The 25900-nt window shown below is 41.6% G+C and overlaps 1 protein-coding gene and 1 pseudogene across 1 annotated transcript in view; one reads left to right on the top strand and one right to left on the bottom strand.

Annotated features, from left to right (window-relative positions):
- ZSCAN21 (zinc finger and SCAN domain containing 21) overlaps positions 1-9419 on the bottom strand; it is a 55046-nt gene extending 45627 nt beyond the window's left edge. The window contains exon 1 of the mRNA XM_090276700.1: positions 9307-9419. The gene's annotated coding sequence lies outside the window, so the exon portion shown is untranslated. The remainder of the gene's footprint in view (positions 1-9306) is intronic.
- Positions 548-1114, top strand: LOC150008979 (ferritin heavy chain pseudogene; annotated as a pseudogene).
- Positions 9420-25900: the final 16481 nt, after the last annotated feature.

Genomic DNA, 25900 nt, shown 5'->3' with positions numbered 1-25900 from the left:
AAAGAGAGAATCTTAAAAGTAGCAAGAGAAAAACAGAAAGTTACCTACAAAGGGGTGCCTATAACACAACCAGCTGATTTCTCAAAAGAAACTTTGTAGGCAAGAAGGGACTGGCAAGAAGTATTCCATGTGATGAAAAGCAAGGACCTACAACCAAGATTACTTTATCCAGCAAAGCTATCATTTAGAATGGAAGGGCAGATGAAGTGCTTCCCAGACAAGGTAAAGCTAAAGGAGCTCATCATCACCAAGCCATTATTACATGAAATGTTAAAGGGACTTATTTAAGAAAAACATCAAAACTATGTACATTAAAATGACAACAAACTCAGAACTATCAACAACTGAACCTAAAAAATAAAAACAAAATCCAACTAAGCAACAGTCTTCGTGGAGAGTTGCCGTGGTTTCCTGCTTCAACAGCGCTTTAACAGAACCTGACGCTCTACCTTCATCCTAGCCAGTCGCCTGGATCCACCCTTCTGCCACCTCCTCCTAGCACCCTCTGACTGTCTGAAGGCCACTGCTCCAGTGCCGCGAAGCTGCTTGTCCTCAGCCACCCATCATGATGTCCATATCCACCTCACAGGTGCACCAGAACTACCACCAGGACTCTGAGGCCGCCATCAACCGCCAGATCAACCTGGACCTCTATGCTTCCTACGTCTACCTGTCCATGTCTTACTACTTTGACCGTGATGATGTGGCTTTGAAGAACTTTGCCAAATATTTTCTTCACCAATTTCATGAGGAGAGGGAACATACTGAGAAACTGATGAAGCTGCAGAACCAACGAGGTGACTGAACCTTCCTTCAGGATACCAAGAAACCAGACCGTGATGACTGGGAGAATGGGCTGAATGCAATGGAGTGTGCATTGCACTTGGAAAAAAGTGTGAATCAGTCACTACTGGATTTGCACAAACTGGCCACTGAAAAGAATGACCCTCATTTGTGTGACTTCGTTGAGACGCACTACCTGGATGAGTAGGTGAAATCCATCAAAGAATTGGGTAACCACGTAACTAACTTGCACAGGTTGGAAGCCTCTGATTCTGGCATGGGAGAGTATCTCCTTGAAAAGCACACTCTGGGAGACAGTAAAGAGAGCTAAGCTTTAGGCCGCCTTCCCACAGCCACGAGAATGACTTCCCTAGTCACGAAAGCAGTATGTGCATGTTGAAGTTACCTTTTCTATACCTTGTACCAAGTCATCCACTTATGTCCTTCATTTGTACCATTCCTTCAAATAAAGTAATTTTGGTACCCCCCCCCCCCAAATCCAACTAAGCAAACCGGAATAGGAACAGAATCATAGGTATGGGGATCATTTGGAGGGTTATCAGCTGGGAGGGGGAAGGGAGAGAAATGGTGTAGAGATTAAGAAGCACAATTGGTTGGTACAAAATAGACAGGGGGAAGTTAAGAATAATATAGGAAAGGGTGAAGCCAAAGAACTTATATGCATGACCCATGGACATGAACTAAGGTGGGTGGGATAGCTGGAGGGAAGGGGAGTACTGGGTGGAGGGGAAAAAAGGGAAAAAAATTGGGACAACTGTAACAACATAATCAATAAAATATACTTAAAAAAGAATAAAATAAAATAAAATAAAATGCCAAAGGTTGAAGATAAAGAATTTTAGCCCTGGTTGGTGTGGCTCAGTGGACTGAGTGCCGGCCTGCAAACCAAGGAGTTGCTGGTTCGGTTCCCGGTCAGGGCACGTGCCTGGGTTGTGGGCCAGGTCCCTGGTTGGGGACTCATGGGAGGCAGCAACACATTGATGCTTCTCTCCCTTTCTTTCTCCCTCCCTTCCCCTCTCTCTAAAAATAAATAAATAAAATCTTAAAAAAAAAAAAAAAAAAGAATCTTAAAAGGAGCAAGAGAAAAGAAGTTAGTTACCCACAGGAGAGTTCCCATAAAACTGTTAGCTGACTTCTCAAAAGAAACTTTGCAGGCTAGAAAGGATTGGCAAAATACATTCAAAGTCATGAAAAGCAGGGACCTATAGCCAGGACTGCTCTATTATATCATTTAGAATTGAAAGGCAGATAAAGAGCTTCTCAGACAAGAAAAAACTAAAGGAGTTCATCACCACCAAACCATTATTATATGAAATGTTAAAGGGACTTATTTAAGAAAAAGATAAAAACTAGAAACAATAAAATGTAAAAAATATGTTATCTATCAACACTTGAATCTAAAAAACTAAGCAAAGAAGAACAAGAGACAGAATCATGGATATGGAGAGCATTTTTGATGGTTGCCAGATGGGAGGGGGGCTTAGGGGAATGGATGAAGAGGTGATTAAGGGATAAGAAGTATAAATAGGTAGTTACAGAATAGCCATGGGGATGTCAAGTACAGTATAGGAAGTGGAATAGCTAAAGAGCTTATTATACACATGACCCTGGACATGAACAATGGTGTGGGGAGTGCCTGAGGGAGTGTGTGCATGTGGGGGTGCTGGTTGGAGGGGGCAAAGGGGGAAAAACCAGGACAACTGTAATAGCATAAGCAATAAAATATAATGAAAATAAATAAATAAAAGTTAAGGAGGTATAAAAAAAGAGACGAGCAATGGGATTTGGGGAGTGGGTGAAATGGGTGAAGGGGTCAAATGGTACAAATTCCTGGTTATAAATTAAATAAGTCCTGGGGATGTAATATACAGCATGGTGACTATAGTTAGTAATACTGTATTATATTTGAAAGTTGCTGAGAATAGATCTTAAAAATTCTCATCACACAAAAAATGTTTAACTATTGTGACAAATGTTAACTAGACTTATTGTGGTGGTCATTTTGCAATATATACAAATATTGAATCATTATGTTGTATATCTGAAACTAATGTTATATGTCAATTATAGCTCAAAAAAAGTGGCTTTTAGAGATTCTTACACAGAAACTACAATTACAGGAAATACTAATGATGCAAACACGTGAACAAGAAAATGGCACAGCTGGTTTCTACCTAGAGCAAGGTTTGATTTAGCCAGATTAGGAGGTAAAAACCTGTCAATCTAAACCAAATGAGGAGTCAAACAGTGAGAAAGTAGCTGCTTTAAAAAGGGTGTGAGAAAAGAACTATTGTAAGAGATGTAAGCTGAGACACATACATTGTTATGTAATTTTAACTGCCAAAATCGACTAATTATCCTTATATCAACACATTTTAAAAACTTCAAAATATTTTCTAATCTGTTTAAAAACCTCCCAAGTGAGGAATTTTAGTGGGTCTTAAGCATATTTGGTAAAAATATTAAAAAACCTTTAGATTATTTTGTAAGAACAGGTGATTTAAGGTCATGGAAAATGGAAAGGAACTAGCTGAATTCCAACAACAAATATTTAGCATGGTTGGTGGGCAAATTACTAGAGTCAGTTGACAAAGTGTTTCTTCCATCTGACTTGACAAATCTTTGTGAAGTATCTTTTTTCACCTCCACAACCATCAAAATTAAGCATCAAATTCAAGTTTCAGAGACAGAGCATCCAATTGCTGTATCACAATGAATTAAACCAAGAGTTTTAAACTAGTGAAGCATTTTTGACTATATGGCTCTCACAAAAAAATTATTAGTAATTTTGGTGGCAAAGGGATAGTATACATTTAAAGCACAAAAGTAATATTTTAAATAGCACAATTTAGTGTATTTTTCTTTTATTATACAAAATCTAATAGTACATGTATGTAACTTTTCATTTTTAATTGTTAGGAATGTGTGACCATAAAAATTTGGAAAGGACCAATTTAATCACAAAGAAGATGATTTAATCTGAGATCACAGGATTAGTTTATCTATCTCATTTTTTTGTCCTTAATGAAAAACAGAAATCCTTATTAAACTAGTAGTCTATAATAACAATAAAGAACATTACATTAAAAAAGGCTTTCTACATTTGGGGGAATTAAGTCATTTCTACAATGACATTAAACTGGTAATATGCAATGCAAACCATATTCTAGCCCTTCCTTTTGATTCCTTCAGACCTGTTCTGTACTCCACCCTCCTTGCTAAGGTAAATATTTTGTTTTTCAACCTCAGAGCAGTTTTCCCAATAAAGTCCTTACAGCTACAATTATTCAATTTTCTAAACATTTCTGCGTATCCACAATATGCAAGGTGTCCTGCTAGACTGAGGAGAATATATAGATGAGAAGCACAACTCTATTTGTACATAAATAATTACAGTGCAAAGTAAAATGTGCCAACTGTTCTAAGGAGGTTTCAACAGGAATGCTAAAGGAACCCTGAGAAGTAACTTAACAGCTTCTAGGAAGAGGTCCTCTGGAGCTGGGGCATCAGAATAGCCAAGAGGTCTATAGGAAGAGGTAGCAAGTGGGTAGTCCAGGAGATCATCCCTTTGGCTAGCTTAACCCAAGTTGAGGCTAAAGAATTCCTATAAGCCTTAATTTCTTTATTGTGAAAAGTCAATAGAAAGACTATCTTTTCCTGCTACATCTCCCACAATTATTTTCCACCAGCCTAATTCAAGCTCCACATCTCCTGCCTAGTCTAGGGTAACCATCCCAAATAGTTCCTCTAGCTTCAATTTCTCCCTGTTTCAACATGAACAACATGCCAAAACCAACACAGCATTGCCAAAAGTATGTTTCTGGTCATTCCCTCCTTCCCCTCAATTACTGTCACAGAATCCTCTATATCTACCAATTTAATGACACTCTACTTTTCCATTCTCACCTCCTACTAATTTCAGCTTGAGTGGCCCATTAATGTTCCACAGTGGTCAGATTTTTAATCATTTTTTCAAGATGTATAATATTCCTGACATTCCACATTAATTAAGATTATCTTCTTCCTTTGAACACCTTAGTACTTTCTTTGTTTCTAAATTAAGGGACTTATATTCTTCTTGTAATTGGGTTGCAGTTCCTATCTCCACCTCCATACTAAATTTTAAGCCTCTCAAAAACAGGGATTCTTGTATTATTCGTACTTATCTCCTAGAGCACCTGGCAGAGTTTAATTCAGTTAGGCTGAATAGAAAAAATAAGAACTACTCAAACTATTACAGTTCCCCCTGCCATCTTCTTATTGCCTTTAGTGTCAATTAGTGATCAGATATTCTACTAATAATACCTCAATCACTCAGGCTCAGAACCTAACTTTCCTTGACTTTTCTCTTTTTACATGCAAAGTCTCCAAGCACCAGGGAGAAGCAATTCTTTATTCATACTTATTTTTTCTATCTAGTTCCATAAAGTCCAGTTCCTCTCTTTAGTTCCCTGCCTTCATTTTCTCCCCATGCTCCCCTTTTCCACCTTACTCTCAGATTATTTTTCCTAAAACTCTATAGCCTTGCAGCCAACAACCTCCACTGCCTGATTCCACATTCCCCTCAAGTCTCATTTCCTAATGATTTCTCCCACTTCCTGCATGAATCTTTTCTGTCCAGCAAAATGAGTTTATTCAGCTTTTCCTAAAAATGCCTTGTATTTTGATTGCCATCCTCTCCTCACATCATACTCAATACCTACTTATCCTTCAGAACGAAGCTAAGATGCCACTTGCCCCTCATCGCTGTTCAATTCAAGAAGCCTCTAGTAGGCAAAATAGTAAGAGCCGATGTTTATTATGTACCAAGTATTATACGAAGCACTTCACACAACAATCTTAGGAGGTAGGTACAATTATGATCTCACTTTACAATGACAAAACTAAGGTTTGCTGATGTTAAATAACATACCCAAGGTCACACAGCAATTAAATGGTAGAACCAGGATTTGAAATTAGGTCTGTGGGACTCCTCAGTTCAAGCTCTATCATATCATACTCACTCTGTCTCAACATGTGGGATAAAGAAGTGTTTCTGTGCACATACAGGTTCTAAGAGAAAGGCCTATGGAGGTGCCTATGAAGAATGACCACTCGGGAATGGGCCTCATCTGACATCCACTGTTTTCACTAGAGAGCTGTGTAACTAAGGAGACACAGCATAAGATGCAACTGGGAATTATCTATTGTACAATCAACCAGGTAGGGCCTTCAAACAGGATAATGAGCAGAACCAGTGTGGTAACTAGCCTGGCATCAGAAATCTTTTTTCATGAAAATTCTATCCTGTCTTAGCTATATTAAGAATAAAAGAATGGAATCTTGATTTGTACCCACACCTAGGTCAGAGTTTTAAGAGTATGATACTCTTTGGGTCAGGGGAACTTAACAGGAAGAGACTCTGAAGAGGAAGTGAGACCTAAGGGGACAGACTTGAGGGCATGGGCACATTTCTTCTTCCCCTAGTTTCAACAGTCCCTCTCCTCCATCCCCATTTCTCTACTCCTACTGTAGGCAAGAGAAAAGTCACAACAACAGTGGAAGAGTTGGGTTTTATTTTAGTTTTCCCAGATAGGGAAAAAGTTGTGTGCTCACACTATTCCTAAACTCCTGGCCCTAGTGGTCTACACCCATGTGCTATGAAGTTCTTGTGCTATTTCTTTTTCTGTAATTTTTCATGCCTTCTCTCCACAACTGGACTATTGTTAAGGGCATGCTTCTTTGTACCTATTGGACCACTTAGTAGGATTCCTTGCAAGCATTAGTTTTAAAAAAACACTTGACAATGTTACTGTTTTTTTGCTCATTCATACAGCATTCAACATTGTCCTCAAATTGGCTGCTTGGAAGTTTCACGAAGCTGCTCTACCACTGATCAGCAGATGATTTTAAGCAAATAAATCTCTCCATGCATATTTCCTCACCTGTATAGCAGATATAAAAAACAGTATCTGCCCATAGAGTTGTGAGGACTAAATAAGTTAACACATGGAAAGCACTTATAAGAGTACCTTGCATTTAGTAGACACTAAAGAAGCATTTAAAATTTTTAATTATTTAATTTTAAAAAATAAACTTAAGAGGTAAAACTTATACTTTCCAATTTTCAGCCTACTTAAAAGATAAAGCAATGGGAGAAATCCTGCCATAGTGAAAGCAGCACTGGTCGGAACACTTGAATTCTACTGTCTCACAAATAAGTCACACAACCCTGAGTTACAAGGGGGGATGCCCAAAAAACGGAACCCACTAGGTCAGTGTTCTAGGAACCCATCTGTATCAGTGTACCAGCTGGCGTTGCGAGAGGCTGCTTCAGTGTTTTTTGAAGATTCTTTTAACGCATTTGCCCATTTTATGATGGGTGATTTATGAGCGTACCTGCCCATACCCAGTGCGTGTTCAAGTTTTTGACTAAAAAAATGGCATGATCCCCATGCCCCACTGTCCCTATTCACCTGATCTCGTCCAAAGTGACTTTTTTTTGTTGTTTCCCCGATGAAAAAAGTCCTCAAAGGGAAACGGTTTGCCAATGTGGAAGAAGTGACACAGAAAATGCCAGAATCACTAAAACATATCAAAAGCGAGTTCAAAAACTGTTTTGAGCAGTGCAAAAACATCTCAATAGGTGTACTGCATCAAATGTGGAGAGCACTTTGAAGATGACTGAAGTTTAAACATGTAAGAATAAAATACACAATTTTTTATAAACAAATTCCATTTTTGGGGGCGTCTCCCCTCATATTTAACCTCTCTGGCACTTAGTATCCTTATCTGTCAAACTGGGGGAAGGAAGGAACCGGGAGGAGAACACTACCTCTGGGGTCCCTCTGAGCTGAAACATTCTGACACTCTATCTGATTTAGGTAAGATTATGCCCAGCAACTAGTTCTCACCAAGGATGTATACAAACGATTTTCTTACAAACAGGGCTTGGAGTTACAAGCTCACTTTATTTCAAAGACTATTTTCTCAATAAACCATTTATTTTTTCCAGGATGTAGTCTTCAAAGTTTTAACAAACTACCCTTTCCCATTTTTGAACAGAGCTATAAATCATTTTCAAATATTTTAAAAAGGTACCTTTAAAAGACAGCTAGCTACACAAAGAATATCTATACTACCCCAGAAAGAAACGGTAAGATTTAACACTGTATTTAGATGCAATGTAAAGTAAGAAAAAATTTAATGCTTAGATCAAGTGGAGAATAAGCAAAATACTATGGCATTAATTAGCTAGCTTCCCTGTTTGTATTTTAAGATTGGTGGAAACTGCCTGAAAGAATGAACAAGAATATTGCCAGTAATTCAGAGTCAATACAACTTGGAGAAACATTCTGGGACAAATTGTCCTTATGGTTCCCTATGTAATAAAGTTATTCATGTGGCCAGCATATATAGTAACAGTGCTTTGTTGATTGGGTTACAATGAATTCTCCACAATTCAATTCAACACGTACTTATTGATCACGTCCAAATCCACCAAGCACTGGCCTGTACAATAAATGTTTTCTTTGGTCCCAGGCCATGTAACAGCCACTTTCCATGATGAAAGTTTCTTATTGTGTACTGGAGGCACTGTGGGGAAGCGGGGGCACTGTCAGGGTAAACTGTAGCTAAATTTTTTATTATTCAATACATTGGCTAAATCAAATTTCAAACTTGGAAGAACCTTTTGAGAAAACCCAGTTAACTTTACTAATGACAAAACTGAGAGTTAACAAAATGTCTTGTCTCATCCAAGGTCACTCAGGTAATCAGTTCCCTAATGACAAGGAGCAATTTCCACAAATTCTCTTCACTCTCACCCATGCCAAGTCAAGCAGAATAGCTACCCAGAACCAAAAAAATTCACCTAATCTTCCTTACAGCTTATTTCTAAAGCCTTCAAAATATTCTACAAAGCAGAAAGAGTGGGTCGTATATAATCACTTCTTTATCCACTATAAGCTTCAACTACTCTTTAATCCCTGTTCAGGGATGGGGTCGACTGAGGAGAAACAGTGATCAGGAAATATGTATGCTGCGCTTCGGAACGTGCCCGCTTCTCAGCCTTCCGTATTTTTCAACTCAAGGTCCTGAAAGACCCCCGGGGGAGGGGGGGGACCCTCACTGGAATCAAGGCAAATGGTGACGAAGGGAAAGCAGAAAAATCAGACTGGGGTCGTGGGCTCGCTCGCGACCCTGTTCTCAGAACCGTCAAGCGACACTGTAGACAATGTGGGCGAGGATTCTGGAAAGGACAGGCGGCTTCTCCCCAGTTTCAGAGCACCCTTGGCCACTAGACCCTCGCCCCCGCCCCGCCTGGACCCCGGGGTGGGAGGGGTACGTCTCCTGAAGGGACGGCACTTCGTACGGCCAAGCCTGGAGAACGGATAGTTATTCTCTTTACATTCCATCCAGGCTGCCAGAAGGGGCCCCTGAGGCCGCAGCTACAGAGCCCACCCTCACACACACCCATCCTGCAGACCCGCCCGCCCTCCCAGAGGCCGGCCCAAGTCTCACCGTGAGCCCCGGAAGCGGCCTTGGGGCGCTGGGAGAGAAAGGGGAGCTGACTCTGGGGCTCAGGCCGGCCGAAGGGCGCTGCACAAGGACCTAGGCCCTACCGACGCCTCGACACAGACACAATGAGTCACAAAGGCCGGAAGTGTGTCAGCACTTCGCCTTCCGGGACTGCGCTGCGCTTCCGGGTCCTCTCTAGGAGCGGGGGAGGATTTTGCTACTCGGTTCCCGAGTCGCAGGCCTGGGCACCTGTTCTCGGGTGGGTGATTAATCCTCCGGCTTTGAGTTTCCTGCCTCGCAGCTTGTGCGCCCTGAGTTAATGCTGAAGGTTCAAATTTTATGAAATACAGACTGTTCGGCTCTGGCATCAATTCATGTGAAAATTCGGTTGCTCCGCTCTTATAACTCTGGTAGTCCTTGGAATAATTATAGTTATTATCAAGCAATAAGATTTAGTAATTGTATGTCTGTCAGAGGAACTGAAACAATGGTGTTGACAGAGGAAGATCAAAGTGAAGCCAGGGGTGACTGATTCTACAAAACTGCCGGGATAGTTTCTCTTGGGCCTTGGACATGGCTGCCAATTGAGTGGGTGGTATTTTCAAATACTTGGGGGGTGAGGGGGGTGCGGTGAACAAAGGACGTCCTTCCATGACCAAGTTAGTTATAAGGTTCTGGTTGGCTTATGTGCCATTTGCTAGTACAGCAGTTTAAACGGAGTTTTCATAATAACAGACACTTTTACCTTCAAGATGCTTTTACGACCTACAATTATGACCTTCACCTTTACCTGGCAAGTAAGTTACTCCACCTTATGTGCAAGGGTGACCACGGCCTTTAATGGTAATGACTTTGCTCTAGTTCCAAGACAAGTTTGTAGAAAGACTGGTGGCATGAATAAAATTGCTTGGGGGAGGTTATTTAAAAACACAAAAACAGAAGATCAGGACTTCCAGCCAAGATGGAGGCATAGACTGACATACTCTGTCTCCCTCCACAACTAAGAAGGAATACAACTACCACAAAACCAAAAATAACCAGAAGTTCCAGAAAATAAAGCTACATGGAAGTCCAACGTATGAAGTCATAAACAAGTGGTGCTCATCTGAATGGGTAGGAGGGGTGAACCTGCAGCTGAAAGATCGAGCTGCGCTGGAGGCGGCAGCTGCAGCAACGAACAGTGGGACCCCGTAAGCAGACACCCTGTATTTGGGGGGAGGAGAGAAGTGCCTGGGAGCTGGCCCTGGCTGCAGACCAGACCCGTCGGCTCATGATTCTAACACCGGGGAAGGCAGACCCCCATTGTCTCGGACTGTGAGGCCCAGAGGGCGTGGGGAGGGAGGAGGAGGCTCCTGGTCTCTCAACGGAAAATAACAGCAGGAATCCATCTTGGACCCCCGCCCCCACACAAAGTGCCACAGTGTGGTGAGAAAGGTTGCCAGGTTGTGACGAGTACATGGGGCTCCGCTCAATATAGCGTAGGAGGTGTGACAGCACCCCGCCCAAGAAGGAAAGATAAATAAAACGGTCAGAGTGGCAGAATTAATGATTGAAATACCAATCACACAGCTAACCAAAAAACAAATAAAGGATTTGACCGATGAACAAATAAAGAATCTTTCTGAGGCTCAGTTCAGAGCTATAGTCATAAGGCAGCTTACAGACCTAACAGCGGGACTTAATCAAGACAGGGAAGAAATGAAGGCTAGTCCTGCTGAAATGAACAAAAATACATACAAGACAAGTGGTGAGGAAGGAAAAGTCAGGGATAAAATCAACAAATCGGAACATAGGGAGGGAACAAACAGTCAACCAGTGCAGAAAGAGGAAACAAAAAGTGAGGAATATGAGGAGAGGCTCAGAAACCTCTGGGACAGCTATAAACGAATGAACATTCAAATTATAGAATTGCCAGAAGGTGAAGAAGAAGAACTAGAAATTGAAAAATTATGTGAAAAGATAATGAAGCAGAAGTTCCTTAACTTGGAGAAGGAAATGGACTTACAGGTCCAAGAAGCACAGAGAGTTAAAAAAAAACTGGACCCAGGGAGAACTGCACCAAGACACATTATAATCAAAATGTCAAAAATTAAAGATAAAGAGAGAATCTTAAAAGCAGCAAGAGAGAAGAATCATATACAAAGGGGTCCCAATTAGACTATCAGTTGATTTATCAAAAGAAACTCTACAGTCAAGAAGGAACTGGCAAGAAATATTCAAAGTAATGAAAAGCAAAAACCTACAACCACAATTACTCTATCCAGCGAAGCTGTCATTCAGGATAGAAGGGCAGAGAAAGTGCTTCCAGGACAAAGTAAAACTGAAGGAGTTTGTTAGATCCAAACCACTGTTATATGAGATGTTAAAGGAACTTGTTTAGAAGAAGGAGGATCAAAAATATGAACATTAAAATGAAAACTGTATTACAACAACCAACAGCAGAAACTAGGGAACCAAAACAAAGGCAAACTAAGTAGTCAACGAGAGGGGAAAAAGAAATATAGGTATGGGGAAGATTTTGGGGGGAGGTCAGTGGGGAGGGGGAAGGGGGAAAAGGGAGGGAGATGATGCAGGAATTAAGCATAGTAGGAGGGAGTGGAGTAGACAGGAAGATATTGAGAAGAACTATATGCACAACCAATGGACATAGACTAAAAGGGGGGGACAACTGGGGAAAGGGGAGATCACAGAGTGTAGGGGAGCAGAGAGAAAAGAATTTGGAACAACTGTAACAGCATAATCAATAAAATTTAAAAACAAACCAATAAATAAAATAAAGTAAAACCCGAAAACTAAAAAGCAATTACAATATCATTAAATGAAAATTGAAAAATGGAGAAAAATAATAATCTGTAATCCCTCCACCCAAACCCAACTATGTTGGCTTTAATTTATTCCTTTGCTATCTGTTTTCATATGTATGTTATATATTTTTAATTTAATTATTTTACACACAGTTCAAAACTATAGTTGTAGTGGATAGGTGGCTGATATACTTGAAGTTCCTACCACATTCATGCTATAATGACCACTTTTTGGACCACAGCTGATTGGATTAGGTTTGGGCACCTGATGGAAGCAAAATTTATGTATATGTTGACCTTTGAAACTATAGAGGTGGCCTGGCTTGAGAGCTCTTGAGTAATGGAACAATAGATCCCTTTTCTTGGGAAGTTTAAATGTGAGACACACAGAAAACAGGCAAGCAGAAATCAGTAAGCAGAGCTGTTAGATAACAGAAGCCATGAAGCCGTGGAAGTCATGAGTAAGCAGAGGCTTGAGAGAAAAACAAACTGAGCTATAGAAAAAAGACAGGTGCACCATATGGCAGAGCAGAGCTCACTGAAGAAGTCCATCCACCTAGTACTTAGGGCCCACAGCATAATGGAAGTTATTCAGGCCTCAAACTATGTTTATCCTCTGCATTGCTTGACTTTCTTGACACCCTGTCTTCCTACTTCCCTGCATGTCCTTAGACTAAACCCCTGGCCACCAAAAGAGTCTAACTTTGTTCCTTGCCACCTAGAAAAGACCAATGTGATTGATGTGCAATTCATATGTGCTACTTAATAACACAATATATCATGAACATTTTAAATTTTGCTATACAGAATGGATAATTATAATTTTAATAGCTATATGGTATTCCATTGAGCAGCTGTACCATTAATTATTTAATAATTCTTCTATTTCTAGATATGTAAACTATTTCCAAAGTTTGATTAGTCTACAAAATATTTAAACGAAGTCTTTTGTGCAAATGTCTTTTGGCTTATTTAATTAGGACAGATTCTGACAAATGGGTTTACTGAGTTAATAGGTATTAACTTTAAAAAATATATATTACCGTATTTTTTCCCCAAAGAGGTTTAATTCTTATTTTCATCTGGCAGCAAAGTTACTTCCACCAGAAGGGTAACAAAAATTCTTCCATTGACCTTGCTTAATTTATTGGATCACATCAGAATCATGGCAGAATTTATTCATAGCCATTTATTACCTATTGTGTATCAGGGATTATGCTTGATTTTGGAGGATACAAAAATGACGTTGTGCTGGTCTACAAGAGGCTTACAGTGACCAATGTGTGGGTCACCAAAATGCAAAGCGAAATGGTGCATAATCCCTTACCACATAAGCACACTTCTCTGGCCTGGTTGCAGGTTTCCCAGGGCAGAATTAAGGGTTCTGTGTGGCCCTTCTTTTGGAGGTTACTCTCTGCTAGTGGAAAATGGGGTTGTCTCAAGCCTCCTCCAAGGTCAACTGTGTTGCAACTTCTCCTCCTGCCGCCCCTAAGTACCATTGTTCATTGCTGTCTTCTCTGGGTCCCCTGGCTTGGAAGAGCCTTTTCTTCACTTTTTGGACTTCTGAAAGGTCCATAACCCAAGACTGTTGTGCACTATAGATTTAATCCTAGATTTCTGAATCAATGAGGAAGATTATAATAGGGAAGACTGGAATCAACCTCAAAGTGAATATTCAACATCTTTAGGTCTCTCAGTCATGAGGAATCTATCCCTGGCCAGCTCTTTGATGCTTAGCCCTGCAGGCCACGCCCCCTTCCACCCAAGACCTTTGCTTTGTCCAGGTCTTCTTTACATCTTTTTTTCTAGGATCCTAACAATCTCTTGGAGCTTTTATTCTATTGAGAATTAATTTCTCTTTATGTACCTCAATTTGCCTCACCCCATTCCCCAGGTGCACTGGGCCAGGCAGCCAATGGCTGGGATAAATTTAATTGTTACCTGGCTGTGAAGTGGGTCTGTGCATACCCATGCACCTGTTGAGCACTGCCCTGGCTGAGGGAGGAAGTCACTCTTCAGGTTATTGTTGCCACTTGGGATGTTGACTCAGAATGACCAGATAGGCTCATTTTTCCAAGGAGAAAAGAGAAACGGGATTTTTAGATGAAATTTCTCCATTTTCAAATGGTACTCAGCAAACAGACAGGGGGCAAACTTGCACAGGGCAGATGCACACATACACTCCCTCTGAGTTGGGAGCAGACAGGTTTGCAGGTAGGTGGTGTGTACTACCTCTTGTCTTGGCCCTATGACCAAGGGGTCTCCTCTTTCTTAAACAAGTTCCCTTAGAGGGTTTCCCTAAACGAAGAATTATCTGCCTGTGAAGTGAATGTTGATCCTCCTCAATAGTACGGAAGCACAGTTGCAATTCCTTCCCTTTCAAAAAATAGACTCTTTTCTTTTTCTTTTTTTCACATTGCATGAGGAAATTGTGCATTCTGGAGGTGGGCCCACTGGGCTCTCAGTGAGGACATTGATGGGTGTGGCTGTTTTTAATTCTTGGTATCACCACCTTAGACCAGAACCAAACTTTCCAATTCCTTGTGGTCCTCAATACTATGGGGAGCATGATGATCATGCACAAATTCCCAAGGATTCTGTGAGCTGTCCACTGTTCCTGCTTGCAGGAAGGCTAGTGCTCCCCAGGCAAGGTGGACAGCTGGAGCAGGAGGAGGCCACAGGAGGCTCCTCTGGCATCTGGGAGAGGAGACCTCAGCCATGTCATAGTAGACCAGTTTCTGGATCGTGTAATTTTCCCCAGATAGTTCATACCTCTCAACTGTAGCAGGTCATTAAAAATGAGCAGAATAATATTGCAGTCCCCTTTCTATCACCCAGGACAAGATGAGTCAACATCTGGAAAAGCATCTGATAAATGCTACTCGAATATTCATTTGCACTGCACTAATGTGGCTTTCACTGAGAAAAGGCTTTGAGAAGCACCTGTCAGGTGTGTGTGATGAGGGGAGGGGTGAGCACAGGTTGGTGGACAACAGAAATATCTTTCTTTTTCCCCGAGATATGAAAAACATTTCGCAGAAGCTGTAAGGAATTAAGAAACTTAGCTTGGAAGGCAAAAATACATGAGACACAATTTTTTTTTCTGCCATGTCTGGTGGCTGTACCTAGAAGGCAGCACAGGCTGGGTTTTAAATCTTTGCTGAAATATTAACTTCCTGTGTGACTTTGAGCAAGTTAGTTAACCTCCCTGAGCCTTTGTTCGTGTTATGGGTTGACTTGTGTCCTCCAAAAAGGGTGTCTTGTAGTCCTAAACCCCAGTATCGCAGAATGTGCTCATATTTGGGATTAGAGATTTTACAGAGGTAATCAAGTTAAGTTAGGGGTGGGCCCAAAGCCTATATGACTGGTGTTCTTATAACAAGAGGAAATGTTGTTATACATGTGTACAGGGGGAAGACAATGTGAAGAGATACACGGAGAAGTTGGCCATCAACGAGCCACAGAGAGAGCCTGTGGGAAGAACCAACTCCACAAACACTTTGATCTTGAACTTCTAGCCTCCTGAACTATGAGTAAATTTCTGTTGGTTTTCAGTGTGTGCAACTTTGTTACAGCAGCCCTAACAAATACAGTTCTTCAGTCCAAATTGGAGGCAGTGCTATCTACCTGAAAGGTGATTGTGAAGATAATATGGGTATTGATGGTGAGGAGGTGCCACCTTTGTTCTGTCTTGAATCCACCTTGAGAATTCACACGTGTCTGGGCCTTTTGAAGTGGAGGAATGTGTCCTCCTCAGGTTTATTTGCAGGAAGGTCTGAGAAAACTCCTGAGATGTTGCTCACACCATGTGAGAGGCTGGCAGACAAGTTTTGCCACAAAGCTTTGGTCATTACAGGGAACTGCACTTCTGAGCACTGTGTGATGCTGAGGCCTCTCAGATTTTCTCCTTGAGCTGGCTCCCTATGGCTACCTGTTCCAGTCTCACAACCCTTAGGGTACATATGTATAAGTAAAATTAGATAAGGCAGTTTTACTGTCATAGCATTGTGATTGGCCTGCCAACCCACTTTTCCCTCTGGCAGATTCCCAAAGGTTAATTTCTAGAAGCCTTTTATCTGGGGCTAATGAGTTTCTGTATTAGTTTCCTATTTCTGCTGTAATAATTGCAGATTTAGTGGTTTAAATAATACAAATGTATTCTCTTACAATTCTAGAGGTCCGAGGTCTGAAATTAGGTCTTAAGGGTCTAAAATCAAGTTCTCAGCAGGGCTGCATTCCTTCTGGAGGTTCTAGAGAGAATCCATTTCCTGTCTTCTCTATCTCCTCTGGGCTACTAGCATTCCTTGACTCATGGCTCCTGCTTCCATCTTCAAACGCAATAGTGTAGTATCTTCAAATATTCAAATCTCCCTTCCTCTCTGTGATCTCTACTTCCATCCTCACATCTTCACTCTCTGACTCTGAGCCTTCTGCCTCCCTCTTACTCATCTAAGAACCCTTGTGATGACACAGACCACCCATTTAATCCAGGATAATCTCCCCATGTTGAGATCCTTAATTTAATCACATCTGCAAAGATAACATAGGTACAATTTTTGGAATTAGGACACATATTTGGGGGAACAGGAGAATCTTTCTGCCTACCACAATTTCCTGAGGGAAGAGTCCTTCAAACTCTCCCTTTTGGCTGTACATCCACCTCCAGGTCCTGGGCTCCTATAAACTTGGACCCCAGGCTACTGCTTCTCCACCAGCTGTCATCCTGCTGGCTCGTCATCACCACCATCGAGGCTTGCTGCTGCCACTGACCCCACAGAAAATGACAACAGAATCACCAGTTGGCAAGAGTCCAGAAAGTGTAACTTGCAGGTTCCTAGACTTCTTCAATACAAAGTGGAATACAGAAGGAAGAGAATTGAGCTGAGAGCAGACAGGCAAAGTCCATTATATCCATTCTCATTCTTTTATCCAGATTTAACTTCCATGTAACAACAGTAATGAAACATGCTATGCTTTCATTTAAGATGATTCAGTTATCCCTCAGACAAAATGTTTTTGCCCTTTTCCACAGTTTCATTAGTCACTGTATCTGCCATTGGGCATTGTTAATTTCTCTACTCTCTATAGTCTGTAACCTGAAATCTGAACTGTAAGTTAACCACTACTGATGTAAAATTAACAACAATCTTTATATAAAATAACAGAAGAAACACAGAGAGGAAAAAGAAATGACTAGTGAATATATAGAGATACACAAATACTTATATAAATATAAAATATAATACAAATAAAGAAAATGCATAGTTGCTATGGGTCTTATTTCTGTAACTCATTTCATGGTTGTATTTTGGAAGCAATTGGCTAACAAGTTGGAAAAAAATTAGATATGTATTTTATACGTATTTCAAAATAAATTCCAGATAGATTAAAATTTTACATATAAGATATAAAATCATATGAGTAATAGAAGAAAAGAGATGTGACTATTTGTACACTTCGGAGAATGAGGGGATTATTAAGCATGACACCGGAGGTAGGCATCTATTGGCTTGTGTGCCCAGCAGCCCCCTCTTCTGAGAAACCTCTCCGGTCTTCACCCTCCCCTGCCATGGACACATGGTTTTAACAGGAGGTGTTTTCTCCTTATGGAATCCTTCCTGACCATGGTAGGCTGGGCTAGAGATGAGCTCCTCATCCAAACTGGTCTAGTCATTTCCCTGACCACCAATCTGAGCCACCTTGAAATTCTCTGAACTTGAGATTCTGTTCACGAAACTGAAGAGATGTGTGTTCTGGCACTACCTTTGAAGTGAATCTAACTTTATGGATGAATATAGCCAGCATGGGGAAAAAAGCTGACAAGGAGAGAAAAGCAAGTTGAGAAACAAAGAGGTGGTGTCTAGTTCCTGCTTCCTATAATGCAAGCTTACATGCCTATCCTTTTCAGTTATGTGAATTAATAAATTCTCATTTTTGCCTAAGCTTACTTTAGCTCAATTGCTATTACTTACCACTCAAAGTTCCAATTTAAACAATCCAGAAATAGGAACCATAAAAATGGTAGATTTAAAATCAAAATCTTGTTAAAACCAGTTTTTTTAAAGAAAATATATCTCTTACAAAATTAAAAGACAAGTAAGAGCAATTGCAACACACATGACAGTTGCTTTTGGCTGCTTCTCCTCATGCTCCCAAGATGCTTGCCAATCATGTCCTCCTAATACCATATCCAGAGCATGTAAAACGGTCTGGGTTGTCTTCTGTCTTGCGTCCCCTTTTAAAAGCAAGAAAAATTCCCAGTAGACTTTCACATCACAGATAGAAGAGCATCACATACCAATGCCAAGGACCAGCCGAACGTAGAGGATAGAATTGTCGCGAACAGCTAAGACTTATAAAGATTTGCTACCTGGGATATGGTACCTGTGAGCTGTATGGACAGTGAGAACCTAAACAAAATCGGGGCTCTATCAGCGGGGAAAAAAATAAGACAGCTAAGTTGCTAGGGGCATTGGGGCAGAGATTTGAGTTGACTAACCAACAGGTTCTGTCACTCTAGACAAGAAACTTAAATGTATATGTCACTCCTCTGAGATACTGCCTATACCATGGAATGACCTAAGAGACTGGTGAACTCCTCTCAAGCTTCACCATATACCAGGCATAGTGTACTTATTCAGAGCACAAAATATAGTCAAATGGAGCTGAGTCCACTCTCAACTCCACTATTAACTAGCTATGTGTTTGAAGGCTTTTTAAAAATATATACTTTATTAATTATGCTGTTACAGTTGTCCCAATTTCTTTACCCTCTGGTCCCCTCCACCCAGTGACCCCCTCCCTCCAGTTGTCCCCCCCGCTTAGTCCATGCCCATTGGTTGTGCATACAGTTATTCTCAACATCTTCCTGTCTACTCTACTCCCTCCTATGCTTAATTCCTGTACCATCTCCCTTCCTTTCCCCCCTTCCCCCTTCCTGCTTACCTCTCCCCAAAATGTTCCCGATACCTATAATTCTTTTCTGACTCTCATTGCCTACTTAGTTTGCCTTTGTTTTGGTTCCCTAGCTTCTGTTGTTGATTTTTGTGATATACTTTTCATTTTAATGTTCATAGTTTTGATCCTCTTTTGCCTAAACAAGTCCCTTTAACATTTCGTATAACAGGGTTTGGATCTGATGAACTCCTTCCGTTTTACTTTGTCCTTGAAGCACTTTCTGTGCCCTTCTACTCTGGATGACAGCTTCACTGGATAGAGTAATCGTGGTTGTAGGTTTTTGCTTTACATTACTTTGAATATTTCTTGCCAGTCCCTTCTTGCCTGCAGAGTTTCTTTTGAGAAATCAGCTGATAGTCTTATTGGGACCTTTTGATACGTAATTCTCTTCTTCTCTCTTGCTGCTTTTAAGATTCTCTCTTTATCCTTAATTTTTGACGTTTTGATTATAATGTGTCTTGGTGTGGTTCTCCTTGGGTCCAGTATTTTTGGAGCTCTCTGTGCTTCCTGGACCTGTAAGTCTATTTCCTTCCCCAAGTTAGGGAAGTACTGCTTCATTATCTTTTCACATAATTTTTCAATTTCTAGCTCTTCTTTTTCACCTTCTGGCAACCCTATGATTCAGATGTTGGCCCGCTTATAGCTGTCCCTTTGTTTCTAAGCCTCTCCTCATTTTTCTCACTTTTCGTTTCCTCTTTCTGCACTGGTTGACTGTTTGTTTCTTCCCTATGTTCTGATTTGTTGATTCGATCCCTAGTTTTCTTTCCCTCACCACTAGTTTTGTATGTGTTTTTATTCAATTCAGCAGGACTAGCCTTCATTCCTTCCCTGTCTTGTTAAAGATCTGCTGTTAGGTCTGTAAGCATTTTTATAACCAAAGCTCTAAACTGAGCCTCAGAAAGATTTCCTATCTGCTGCTTCGTTAGATTAGATATTTGCTGTCTGGTCAGCTGCATCACTGGGATCTCTATCATGACCTTTGCCATCCTGACAGTTTTGTGTTTACCTTTGCTTCCTGGGCGGGGCTGTCATACCTCCTACACTATAGGGGGCGAGCCCTGTGCACTAGTCACAATCGTGCAACCCTTCTCACCAATCTGTGACATTTTCTGTAGGGGTAGGGGTCCAAGATGGATTCCTGCCATTCACTCTCCATTGAGATCAGGAGCCTCCTGCTTCGTCCCTACCCCCTCCAGGCCTCACAGTCCAAGGCAATGGGGGGGGGGTCTGCCTTCCCCGGTGTTGGAATCACAAGCTGACGGGTCTGGTCTGCAGCCAGGAGTGCTCCCCAGGTGCTTCTCACTTCCCCTTAAATACGGGTGTCTGTGCTTACCATTGTCCTGCCGCCATCGCTGCTGCTGCCACTGCCAGCACAGCTTGACCTCTCTGCCCTGGCTTTGCCTCTCCTACCTGTCTGGTCGAGCACCATGTGTTTATAACTTCATACATCAGACTTCCATTTATTTTCTGGAACTTCTGGTTATTTCTGGTTTTACAGTAGTTGTATTCCTTCTTCATTGTGGAGGGAGATGGAGTGTGTCAGTCTAGGCCTCCATCTTGGCCGGAAGTCTCCTGTGTGTGTTTGCCTCTGTGTCTTAGGTAGAGCTGCCCCTCCTGTTATGTTTAAGGGGTGGAGCCTTAGGGATTTGTCAGTACAGGGCGACCTGTTTCACCACGTTGTGGCACTGTATGTGGGGGAGGGGTCTGAGAAGGAACAATGCCGCTTGCCCAGCACTCACCCTTTTTCCAGGTACTTCTCCCACTTCCGTATGGGACCGGTGCCTCTCTAACTGTTTCCCTGGCTGTCATTCCCAGAGTGGATGGTTCTGCAGACGTTCTAGGACTGTGGGGGCCCTTTAAACAAGTAGACTCTGCTGAGAGACTGGCAGTTTCTGCCTCTGCCCCAACCCCCACTGATTTGCAGTCAGAAGCAATGAGGCTTGATTTTCCCTGGCGCTGGGACCGTGAGCTGCGCAGTCTGGTGAGGAGCTGGGAATGTTCCCCAGGTGTTCCTCCTGACTTTTTAAAATGTGTAACTGTTCTTTCCACTGGCCTGCCGCTGTTGCCGCTGCTGCCACCACAACCCCGCATCCTCTCCACCCTGGTTCCGCCCCAGCTCTGCCCTTCCTACCTGTCTGGATGAGTATTTCTTCTTTATATCTTTGTTTTCTGGACTTACATGCAGTTTGATTTTTCTGGAACTTCTGGTTGTTTCTGGTTTTGAGGTAGTTGTATTCCTTCTTAGTTGTGGAGGGAAATGCAGCATGTCTGTCTACGCCTTCATCATGGCCAGAAGTCTTGAAGGCTTTTTAATAACCTCTCTCAGTCTAAAGTTTTTTCATCTATAAAATTATGATAATTAACAATTGATCATTATTGATACTGACAATGGTGATAATTATACTAACCTCATAAAGTCTTTGTGAGAGTTAATTGATATAATGTGCATAGCAAAATGATTGACACACAGTAAACACTCAATGTTTTACCTATTATTATTGTTACTATCATTCTCATAATCTTAATTTGAAGGGGAAATAATAGAGCTTACATCTATACAGGAAAAGGAGACAAATAAATAATTAGATAAGACAGTTCCTATGGTGTCATAAGAATAGCAAAACATCTTGTGCACAATCATTAAAGAGATCTCTATTATTTCCTAAGAATAGATCATACTGCTGCTCCTACAAATAGTCAGCAGGTCTTTGTAAAAGAGTGCTGGTCACCCCACTGTCCTAGACCTCTGGCAAAAAAGCTCAGCTAATGAGATCCAGTGGCATCTATCCAAGAATTCTGAAAGAACTCAAAGGTAAAAGTGTTGAAAGTACCACTAAATACAATGATTTATTATGACAAATAGACACTGTGTTGAAGGACTGGCAGGCTGCCCTGAACAAATACAAGTTTCTGAAGGGCACTCTAGAAATTGGGCTCCCAAGTTTGACTTCCATGACACACCCTGAATGTGTCACCAACACAGGCACTAGGGACCTTGGGGTATTTCTTCTTGCATCTAGTGACTTTTCATTGTGAGTTCCTCAGGGTTCTCCGTGGGAGACAGTTGAACCCTGGGTTTATAGTGAGAATCTGTGTTTGATTTCGTTTTCTACCCAGGAACATTAATAAGTCAGGGTCACTATAAACTAAATTTAACTAGAGATCTTTTGGGTCACTCAAAGAGCATGATTTCAGGCCCCAAAACTTTGTGAGGGTAGCTTTGTGGTTAGGAATTTTCCAAGGCCCGAATTTTACAATGCCACATATTCCTATTGTCTTCTTCCTTGGTGTGAATTTTATTTTTATTCACCCTCTAGAGTGCTGTTCTGAGGTTCTAAGCTTTAGGCAGAGGCCTCAGATCCCCAACTTTGTCACTGTCCCCCACATGTCTATTAAAAATAGCAGACACTTTAGGGAAGAGTCTCTAGGTGTGCTTATTTCTCTGAATTAGTGCTTTCTCATCATTTCTGGCCTCCAAATAATTCTTTTACTTTCTTATCAGTCCATTCATACATTTAAAAAAGATACCTTTTGCATGGAACCCATAATTTTTCAGTGTGCTACTTGGGGAAGGTTTCTTTGATCATCTTGTCTGCCATATATATGGCCAGAAGAAGAAGTCAAGGAGGATATATACTTAAGATTTGTAAGTCTGAAAATTTATAGATGGCACAGCTGGAGTAAATCTTAATCATTAAGTCTTGAAACACTAGAATGAAGTCCTGGTAGGACAAAGACCTAGAGATACTACTTTATAAATAAGATAGTGAGTTTATGGATTTTATTACAGTGGAACAAGCTGGAGATGTGTGGCCCTCAAAGAGTGCTTGCTAAATAAATGGAAGGCAGGTAAGGGCAGAGCTAGATGGACTTTTTAGTTGGTTGAATTACCAGTTCCAAGTTATATGAAAAAATTCACATCAACTTTGTGTAGAGTCCCCAGAGTCAGCTGCTACTGGGTTCTGTCCTGTTGTTTCCTCTTATATGTTTTATATGACCTGTTTTTAGTTTTATTGATGCTATATATGAGAATGTTGGTGAGATAAAATTAGATTTGTGCACAACCCTAAGCTAATGGTATTCACTAGTATGTTGAAGGTAGAATAACAATTCTTGTTCCTCCTACCCCCTTCCCCAGGAAAAAAAAAACCCACAAACCACAAACAGGGAATGGATAAATTAAAATGTAAAAAGGCCAAATGTTCTGCATGTAGGTGGAAAAGTCTACAAAATATCCCTGTGGCCACCATCCAAGATGGGACATCAGCCTGGAAAAAATAGGTAAGACAGGACTGGAAGTGGAAGATGTGGCTTTTTGACGGCAATCAAAGCCTGGGGCTCTTCATGGGCTGTAAGCTCAAAGTGAGCTAAGAGTGAGATTCAATAAAGTTAAACAAATCTTAGGCTCCATGGACAGGAGTACAGAGTTCAAACATAAAGTGAGAGACATGCCTTCCTCTGCAGTGGTCAGGTCACCTGGGTGTTGGGCTTCGCCTTTTGGGCACCAAAACAAATCAGAGTGCAGGGAGAGGAGAGTTAGCAACATGGGGAAGAAGCAATGGAAACTTCTCTGGGGTTCAGCAAGAAGAGCAGCACCTGCTTAGTCTGAAGAGGGGGCTTGGTAGGGGGCCTGTGTTAAGTCTGCTGGGGCTGCCATAGCAAAGTAGCACAGATGGGAAGCTTAAACAGCACACATTTATTGCCTTATGGTCTGGAGGTTGGAAGTCCAAGATCAAGGTGTCAGCAGGGTGGGTTTCTACTGAGACCTCTCTCCTTTTCCCTGTTTCTTTACATGGCCTAACCTCCTTCTCTCTCTCTCAGATTTTATTTATTTTTAAAGACAGGGGAAGAGAGGGAGAAAGAGAGAGAGAGAAACATTGATGTGTGATAATAGGTTGCCTTTTGCACATCTCCAACCAGTTACCTGGCCTGCAACCCTGGCATATGCCCTAACTGGGAATTGAACTGGCAACCTTTTGGTTTGTGGGATGACACCCAATCCACTGAGCCACACCAGTCAGGGCTCTTCTCTTTTCTTCTCTTAAGGGAATGTTGGCTGAGGGTCCACCTATGTGACCTCATTTTAATTTAATTATCTCTTTACAGGCCCTATCTCCAAATACAGTCACATTGTGAGGTAGTGGGGGTTTGAACTTCAACATATGCATTTGAGGGGACACACAACTCAGCCTATAACAGTCCCTGAATCTTGCCTGCACACATGGAAAAGGAAATAGATTTCTCTTTTGAGATTCTTTCAGACAATGCAAAGACCACTGTATGGGAGTTCTAAGGAACACTAATTCTGACACAATATAAGGAAATACTTTGCCTTAGAAAGGGATGGTTTCAAAGATGGTCAGAGAGAGGGTGGATAGTCTCTTGTTGGAAATGTTGTATAGAGAAGTGGCAGACCAGGTGATCCCTTGAGATACATCTATCAGCCTGAGGTTCTTTGATGCTGAGTGGTGCTGGGCAGGATGAAGAATACAGCTCATAAATGTCTAATGAATTATATGAGACTAGAGTTTTGAAGATAATTTTTAGTCTTGAGAATATACATCCACAGTTACAAAAATATCTGTTGTGCTTCTCTTAAACAACACACTATCGGGCCTGGTAAGTCATGATTTGGATCAGGAAGCCATTTCTTCTGTCTTTAACTTATAAGCATAGGGACAAGGAGTAGTGGTTGGACCAAAATGAGGTAACCCAGAGGGAGGGGGAAGCCAAATCTTGCTTGGTTCTGCCCAAATGGAACCACTGGTGGTCCTCGTGGAGGGGAGCTACACCCTCATTTGCAAGTCTATTCATGTCATGGAAGTATATAAGGGGACCAAACTGACCACTGGGTCTCAGCAGAAGGTCACCCTGGCCGTTCTTGGGCACTAGTTCTGTGACCTGAACTTCTGTTTTGTTTCAAAAATCAGGTCTTCTCTCATCTCGTGTCTGAGTTCCCATGTCTGGAATCCTGCCTTGTGCCTCTGTTTGTTGTCCTGATTTAGGATTTGCCTAGTACCCTGGTCCATTTAGGACCAGCACAGAGCTTTGGCCCTGCCACTCCCCATCCAGAGACTGGAGCCCATGTCCTGTTCCTGCTCACAGTGGTGGATCCTAGATCCCTCCTGGCAGACCTCCTGGATGCTGTCTGCCTACCTGCTTCCCAGTATCACCCCCTCCTGGATTCTCAGCTAGTGTTGGGGCCTCTACTTTGTATGAGATTCCCCAAACTAACTCTGCCTATCTGTCCCAGACCCTTGGGACATTCATTTTCATGCTTGTCAGGACTTCCTCCTGGTGTCCTCAGTTGGGTTTGACCCACCTCAGTGCCTTGACTCCCTAGCTAGAAAGCCTAATTCCAGATCTCAGCACTTCAGAGTATGTCCATCCCCTCTGTGGGAAAGTGGGTCATGCCCAGCCTTACCTAAAGATGCGTTATTAATGAGCTCTAGTCATCCTGGGTTCTGAGACCATAATGTTGCCCTGGAAAAGCACTTCCCTGCTAAATTGGGAAGGCAGCTGCCACCACTGCACTCAATATTGGGCCATTATTTTCCTTGAAACTGGCATATAATGGATTCTTTCTACACAAACCTCTCTTGGCCTCTTGGTTGTTTTTAATATGTAAAATTCATGTTTTTTCCCTAGCTTACAGCTAGGAAGTCACGGGAGGCTTAAAATGGGATGGGACAGACCCTTCTTGTTGCATAAAGTTATTTCCACATGAAATTCTTCTTTGCCATAGTGCTGATAATGAAAGGGAAATGTCCAGAATGAGTATTACAAAAAAGTCTCATAATCTGATTTTCATAGTGTAGCGGTTATCACGTTCACCT

This window comes from Furipterus horrens, unplaced genomic scaffold (genome assembly GCF_987537825.1).
Source record: "Furipterus horrens unplaced genomic scaffold, mFurHor1.1.pri manual_scaffold_5, whole genome shotgun sequence".
NCBI classification, from domain to species: Eukaryota; Metazoa; Chordata; class Mammalia; order Chiroptera; family Furipteridae; genus Furipterus; species Furipterus horrens.
This window is presented reverse-complemented; position numbering and strand designations above follow the sequence as displayed.